This window comes from Sitophilus oryzae, unplaced genomic scaffold (genome assembly GCF_002938485.1).
Source record: "Sitophilus oryzae breed Bouriz unplaced genomic scaffold, Soryzae_2.0 scaffold_172_pilon_pilon, whole genome shotgun sequence".
Taxonomy (NCBI): domain Eukaryota; kingdom Metazoa; phylum Arthropoda; class Insecta; order Coleoptera; family Curculionidae; genus Sitophilus; species Sitophilus oryzae.
This window is the reverse complement of record NW_022146424.1, coordinates 4,880,409-4,888,704: the sequence shown is the minus strand read 5'-3', so window position 1 is coordinate 4,888,704 and position 8,296 is coordinate 4,880,409. Positions and strand designations below refer to the sequence as shown.

Genomic DNA, 8,296 nt, shown 5'->3' with positions numbered 1-8,296 from the left:
CTAATCCAATAATCCTCAAACATAGTATTTCAATTATTATATATATTGATCGCTTCGTACGTACTCAGCTAGTTTTCTAGAAATCAGGAATAACCTTTGAAGATAACCCAACCCTAACCTAACTAGTACCACCATAGCACCACATCTACCGCCTCTGCGGCGTTGCCGCACGTTACACCGCCACGAAATCGCCATTCTTCTGTTTCTTCGCGTGTCGGTTCGCCGCTAGACGCGTCATCCAAGTCTCCGCTCGCCCAGGCAAGTACCTGGGTCGTACCTGGCCCCCCCTTTCACCCGCGCAACCCGGCCACCACATTCTCCAAGCCGAATCGTGGCGACCGCTGCAGCAGTTACCTGTAGTACCGTCGAGGTTCTCGCTCCTCTCGACTCAAGAATCCGTTAATTGCAAATATTTGTATTTGTTCACGTAAAAAAGTTCTCCGAGAAGGGATTTTGAAGGGTTTGGGCCAAGTACTGTTAGACGGGGGATCGTGGAGCTAGACGTGTCCGCCGGTACGGCCAGATTTGGTGCTCGCGGAGTGCGCTTTCCGAAAGAATTCAAGGTGTGTTTTATAACAGGAATTCCGAGGTAACTGTAGTAGGCTGTCGCTGGTCGCGAATTTTTTGTGTGTTTGTATGGAATTTTGGGTGGTTCATACGGATTAGCTGATATTTGGTAGCTGATTTTATTTTGAGAGGTAAGGAGATATGTTAAAATCTACTGTAATAGGCGATAATTGAAAATATAAACACACATGATCTTTTTGAAATTTATTAGATGTAAAATTCAGGGTTTTTTTCGACGAAATTATTGGAATAGGATGATCAATAATGTCAATCATATTTTTTAGAGTAATTTGAGATAAAACGATTATAAATAGTGTTTATATCAGTCATGGAAAAACAGACTGTTCACTGGAAAAACAGACAAGGGTACAGACATAGCAAAAACTTCATGCAAGGACCTTATTCTAAAGCTACAAGGAAACTGATAATGCTTAGTGGGAATAAACTGCGGTTTACAACAGGTCTCTTGAGGCTGTCAAGCTCATTCTGTATCAAAGAAGAAGGAAGTCTTTGATGCAAACTCCGCGATAAAGATCCTGAAACAGCAGAGCACATGTCACTGCGATGCTCTGGATCGCAAGCAACACTGTTTATTTGGAAAATAAATGCTAGAACCGGAGGAACTATGCTCCTATCATACCAAGGACCTGCACAACTTGATACAGAACACAGGGCTAGGAGCCTAGGTGCAGATTTAGAAAAGGGACAAACACAATAACTTTTACAGGTTGCAGTATTTCCGGTGTAGCATGACGAAAAGATAAAGAGACACATATCCAAAAAAACTTTTAAAACTGTATTTGTTTTTTTATTGGACATTGTACTCCATATGAACATCTTCACAAATTGAAGATAAATGAAAGGCCATTCTGTAGCGGAAGTAAACGTGAAGAGGGAGACGGTTTTTCATTTGATATAAGACTCTCTGGTTTTGTTGTTCATCAGAGAGATATATCTGAGTCTCCCTGTTATCTTGTTTTCTAAATGACGTTACCTGGAGACTTAAACGATGTGGGTCAGCAATCAGCTGATATCAGGCAATGGACTACCACACATTCTTTGGTTGGTCCTCATTAGGCAAATGATATTTAGTGGAAACATTTCATGTAACCATTTTCTAACGTCTAAATTTTATTTAAATTAGCCACATCATCAGATAAAATCTAGATATTTTCGATTTAGTCCCTGTGCTAATGATGCTAACATGATTATCAACAAACCCAGGTTGAAAATAAAGTGTTTTGGTGACTTGTGGTATCTATGATCTGCCCTATGACAAAATGCATGACAGTGGCAGTTCTTGTCTGTACATTTGGTGTGTACAGCTTGATTTTCATGCATCCGTTATCCGACGATACGATGGTACGATATTAATTTTATTGGTTGATTTTAAAGACTTCGATTGGTTAACCATTTCAAACCAATCAAAGTCTTTCAATTCAACCAATAAAATTAATATCGTATCATCGTATCGTCGGACAACGGATGCATGAAAATCAAGCTTAAGTCATCACTTCTTCTACTATCTTTTTTTATATCTTTGATGAAATCGTTGATAAGAAAATGCTCCACGGCTTATTAAAAATTTATCTTATGACAATTGGTAAAGACTAAATTAAAGAGGTGGAAAACATGACAGATCCTCCAGCCTCCACCTCACGGGTATCTCAGCCGGAGACGAGCTTCTCGACTGTGAAGGGCACGGAAGGTAAAACCCCAATCGTGAAAGGGTTTATACCCTCGGAGGAAGAACATCTGTTTTCAGGGGAGGGTGGGAAATACCCTGTCCCCCTACAACAGCAATACATAGACTGTATGATGAGTTATAACTCAAGAAAGAGGGAAACAATAGATCTTTAAGGTCGCAATGATTAACCCCACTTTCACTCATTCTATATTCATTCTATGGTAATTGGTATTTTAAATGGGTTGTTGCTATTTTAGGAAACTTTTTGTGTTTTAAATTTTTAGCATTACTTAGCAATGTTCGTATAAAGAGATACCTAATATATTTTATAATATTTTACCTATTCAAAAACCTAAACTTCTTAGCTAAATTTCAAAATGAGTATTGTGACGCTCATTTACATATTAATCGACAAAAAGCTATACAATTTTAATATACATAGTTAACGGCAATAAACAACAGAACATATTCAAAACCAGCTGAAATAAAATTAATTTTATTACTACCCTATAACTCTTATTATTAAATATATTAATTTATAACACTTAACCGCTACAGAGTGGTCTGTCAGATACCTCGCGCTAAACATATATAACATTCCTTTATATTTCGTAAATGCCTGCAATTGTAGTAATGAGGATGCATATACGATCGAAAAAAGGTTTCTCAACCAAAAAATGCCAAGAAGACTTACAGGGTGAATATTGAAACATACTATGGTATGCGAAACAACAGCTGAAGAGACTGATTTACACTCACGTAATAACTGTATAGGGTTGTTTGAGATTTTTTCAATTTTGTCCATATAAAAATCCAATATAATAAACATTTCTGGAAAAGCATCGACTTCATTTGCATACTCGGAACATTATAGGCAATCATTTTTTGAATTGCCTTTTGAACGTCGAACCTTCGTCATGTTGTAGTTTTGTAGGAATCATCTTCTTGTATTTAGTCCGGTTTTAGGGGTATTTTATATTTTTGGATACATTTTTAAAAGATAAACTTATCTTAAATGGCCAGGTTTGAAATTCCTTTGTAAGGAATTCAATTTTACCAAATATAAATACTACCTGAGATTCAAGGTCAAAGTCGAAATGACTGTCTGAGATTGGAATTAGTTCTGGGTCAATAAGCAGTTAACTTTCCAATTTTTTTATTTAGTAAAACAAAACTTTTGACAATAATTGATTTTTGAACAAAACTGAATCATTCAGTACATTTTTGCTTTAAAATTTGATTTACTCTTTTTGTGTTTGCCATAATTATTTTTTTTTATTCTACTTATCATTATCTTAACATTGAAAGAAAAGATGTTAAATCATCTTATTTTACTGTTTAAATTGAATACAGAGTCGTATGTTATTTAACATAATATTGTGGAGGAATTCATGGAGTCTGGAAATCATTTTGGATCAGGGAAAATGAGACAGTATACTAGAAAAATAGATAAGAGCACAGGTATAGCAAGGCTTTCATTCAAGTACGGAATTCTAAAACCACAATGGAACAAGCAGGATTACAGCAGGTTTATTAACAGGAGTTATGACTGTCCACTTAGAAGAGATTAATATGTATCAAGGAAAGCTTTGCTACATACTCTGTCATAAAGATCCTGAAACAGCAGAGCACCTAATAAGTCACAGCTCTGGGGTGCAACTTTGTTCATGTTTCAAAGCGATAGCAAAGTAATTTGTAGCTTGATGCACTATGTTCAGTAGCAACATCGATTCGTAGCGATATTCTGATTTCTCGCTTTGTGGCGAGGCGACAGTCTAGACACGTGTGCAAGAGTGTGATAGTGATACCATATTTCGCAGCATTTGAGCGACAATAGTTTTGCAATGAACATAGTATCGATCTGGTTTTGACATCGCTTCTAAACGATCGCTTGCTAACTTGAACAAAGTTGCACCCCTGGATCGCATGCGACATTTTCTATTTGGGTATGCAAGGCAAGAACTGAACGAACCAACGAACTATGCTTTCATCCTATCCAGGACCTACAAAAACTGATGTAGGTCACAGGGATAAGGTGCAGACACCATACGGACACAGGACACAAGTGCAGACATAAGAAGGGGGAAACAAAATAGGCAGTGCTTTCCCTTTATAGCTAGAAAAAAGATGTAAATGTTTTGCTTGTTATTTCAATATCAGAAATTTTAGTTTCAAAAATAAGAGAGAAGCTAGCCCACATATTTATGAGAGAAATTATTGAAATAATTTTGTAACTTTTAATATTGTTTAACTATGACTGCTCTAATGTTTTCCCTTGTGAAAACTTTTAAAAAACGATTTGGTGTCTTGAAATTTAATAAAAACTAAACGGAAGGTTGAAAATATAACCAATTTAAAGCACTAAAATATCAAATATCTACCTATAAATCAGTCAAGATTTTGTTTAGATAAGTCTGTTCCCGTCTGCACTGATTCTATTGTTTTCAAATTTGTACGTTCGTTTTTTAAGAAATTCTTACTGCATCATTGTCTTCGGTGCTATCTTCATTACGAATGTATTTGTTTTTACGATTCCCTAGTGAAAGTAACACATTGTTGGATCTAATTATTCGAGTTTATTGTCATTAAACGTTCTGTTTCATAAAACTGGTATTGAAGAGAGTATTGACGTATATCGTGAAAGTTTTTTTTATTATGTGCTTAGTAAATATACTGTTATATACCGGGTCTCTGATATGTATGGGAACAGTCGATTATTAGGTAAAATATAAGAGGTACCGCAAAAAAGTTAAATATAAAAGTTATAGGGTTTTTAAAAATCTATTAGCGGATAATAAATTTAAGTATACAGGATCTGTCATAAAGTCGTGACACATCGATGTTTCATTTTTTTTAAATGGAACCCCCTGTCTATTATTGCATATTTCGATTATTCCCTCGATTCTATAAGCAAAAAACGAAATACACACATTGCAATGTACCTCAAACCAACCGTTTCCAAAAGTTATTGAGTTTTAAAAATATCACTTAAACAATTCGATTTAATGAATTTTGACGTGTTTGGTTTCATTTAACGGTGACATTCTGCGGAAACTGTGACACTTGATATAATCTCATTTTATACATCTATCAATGCTAACTTGAAAACTAATGTCAAATATTACCAATCACAGTATCCGCAGAATGGCATCGCTAAATGAAACCAAACACATCGAAATTAATTAAATCGAATTGTTTAAGTGATATTTTTAAAAGGCAATAACTCGGAAACGGTTGGTTTGAGGTACATTGTGTGTATTTCGATTTTTGTTTACAATCGAGGGAAAAACATAAATATGCAATAATATACAGGGGGTTCAATTTAAAAAAATGCAACTTTGATGTGCCACGACTTTATGACCGACCCTGTATACTTAAATTTATTACCCGCTAATAGATTTCTAAAAACCCTATAACTTTTATATTTAACTTTTTGCGGTACCTCTTATATTTTACCTAATAATAATCGACTGTTCCTATACATATCCGCAACCCCTGTATAGATAATATTGTCGGTATTACTTCTTTCAAATTGAAAAAAATATAGAAACATTTTTGTGACAAGATTTTTTTTTTCAATATTAAGGGGCAGTTCTATTCTGAAAACATTGCAAACTGTAAAGCATTTTGTGTTTGCATTATGTTTGCACTTGTGTCCTGTAAACAATTTTGTGGTTTGTCTGCTTTCTCTGTCTGCATCCGGTCTCCTATCCCTGTACCTTACACCAGCTTGTGCAGGTCCTTGATATGAACGCAGCAAAGAGTTCCTTGATAAAAACATGTCTACAGCAAAGAATTCCTTGATACAGGTTGAGCTTGTTCAGGTAGCACTTGATCATCTGTCTTGTCAAGGAACCTATTGTAATCCTCACATTATTACCGCTGAGCATTACCAGTTCCTTTATAGTTTTAGAATAAGATCCTTATATGAAGACCTTGTTATTCTTGTGTCCCTGTTCGTTACTCCAGTAGACGATCTGCTTTTCACTTATCCAGAATTTTACTGCACACAAAGTTCTGGAGACAAAAACAGTAGGTTATACAACAATGGCGTCACGGAAGAAATTCCTCCTTCTGTGACGGCATATACAATGTGTTCCTTAATGACATGCTAATATTTAAGAAGGTGATTCTTGGACCTATTTGAAGAAAAAAACTTCATGTGAATGTATGACCTAAACATCTTAATTTCTGAGATACCGGGAGGTAAATTTTTCGATTTTTTTTTAATATCTATGATTTTATTGTAGATATCTTTATGAAACTTAATACACTTCTTGCGTCAATGCATCAAAATACATTTTTTGATGAACAAACAATTTTATTTATTACAACCAGTGCCGTCCATACGGGTTTTACATTGAATATTTTTGAAGGAAAAATTAATTAATAAAAAGGTGCGATTAAATTAATATCTCCGAAACTAAAGTTCCAAGAAAATTCGTAATATATCTAGAAATTCATTTACCCACTAGTAGTTATAAAAAGCATTTTTGGTAAACTCTGTCTCTAATAGTTTCTGAAAAATAAAATAATTTTTTTTAAAAAGGTGCGATTAAATTAATATCCCCGAAACTAAAGTTCCAAGAAAAGTCGTAATATATCTACAAATTCATTTACCCACTAGTAGTTATAAAAAGCATTTTTGGTAAACTCTGTCTCTAATAGTTTCTGAAAAATAAAATTAATTTTTTTAAAAAGGTCCGATTAAATTTATATCTCCGAAACTAAAGTTCCAAAAAAATTCGTAATATATCTAGAAATTCATTTACCCACTAGTAGTTATAAAAAGCATTTTTGGTAAACTGTCTCAAATAGTTTCTGAAAAATAAAATTAATTTTTTTAAAAAGGTCCGATTAAATTTATATCTCCGAAACTAAAGTTCCAAAAAATTCGTAATATATCTACAAATTCATTTACTCGTTAGTAGTTATAAAAAGCATTTTTGGTAAACTCTGTCTCTAATAGTTTTTGAAAAATAAAATTAATTTTTTTAAAAAGGTCCGATTAAATTTATATCTCCGAAACTAAAGTTCCAAAAAAATTCGTAATATATCTAGAAATTCATTTACCCACTAGTAGTTATAAAAAGCATTTTTGGTAAACTCTGTCTCTAATAGTTTCTGAAAAATAAAATTAGTTTTTTTAAAAAGGTCCGATTAAATTTATATCTCCTATAAAATTAAAAAAAACATTTTTTGAATAAAACGTTTACACGAATTTCTCTATCAATAAATTTCATAGACAATAACTCTATGGTCTATCAAACCGTGTTCCGTAGATTACTTAAATACCTACAAATTTTCTAAAAAAAGAAAAATTAACACATTTTTTGAACACAACAAAATAATATTAACTAAACAAAACTAGAAAAAGTCATTTTAACTGCATCACAATCAAATAAAAATTAATACGTAGCCAAGAGTCATAATTCAGGATTTCTCTGGGGGTGCCCAGCAGTACCTGGGGGCCCGGCACCCCCGGGCAACCCTGTAGTTACGCCAATGTACACCACTGACTTTTTCCTTAAAATAAAAATTATTTTTAAAATCTCCATTCATTTATAATCAATTTTTGTCTCTTAAAAAAAATTAAAGTTAGTTTACTCCAGGGTCAAATCGCTGAAAATCAGATACGGTGTTGTGTGTAAATCGTTTCTGAATCGGCTGGAAGGAAATTAAGAAATAAAACAATTGAAGAGGTGGCTGCAATAACCAGGCAGCTCCACTTTTTTTCGAAAATGAGATTTTTAACGAATTACCCTTTAAAAGACTGCCCGATCGTTTCTTGCAACAATCAGTTCTCTCAATATAACAGTACATAAATGGCGACGTTAGTTGGAGCTGCCTTGCTATGGGTTTGCAGCATTCTTTTTCGATTTCCCACAAATTTATTAAAATGGAGCTGCCGGTTATTGCAGCCACTCCTTCAATTTCTTTTTGTATATCAAAATAAGCGTTTTGATGCATGGAAGACGTGTATCAAATATAACATCAGAGATATTTTGAGAAAACATTTAGAAAATGTATCCCTGTATGTGA

The 8,296-nt window shown here is 33.9% G+C and overlaps 1 protein-coding gene across 1 annotated transcript in view; it reads left to right on the top strand.

Moving 5' to 3' along the window:
* The first annotated feature begins 277 nt into the window (after positions 1–277).
* The window catches only part of LOC115881607, a 109,823-nt gene continuing 101,804 nt past the window's right edge, over positions 278–8,296 (top strand). The window contains exon 1 of the mRNA XM_030899155.1: positions 278–698. The gene's annotated coding sequence lies outside the window, so the exon portion shown is untranslated. The remainder of the gene's footprint in view (positions 699–8,296) is intronic.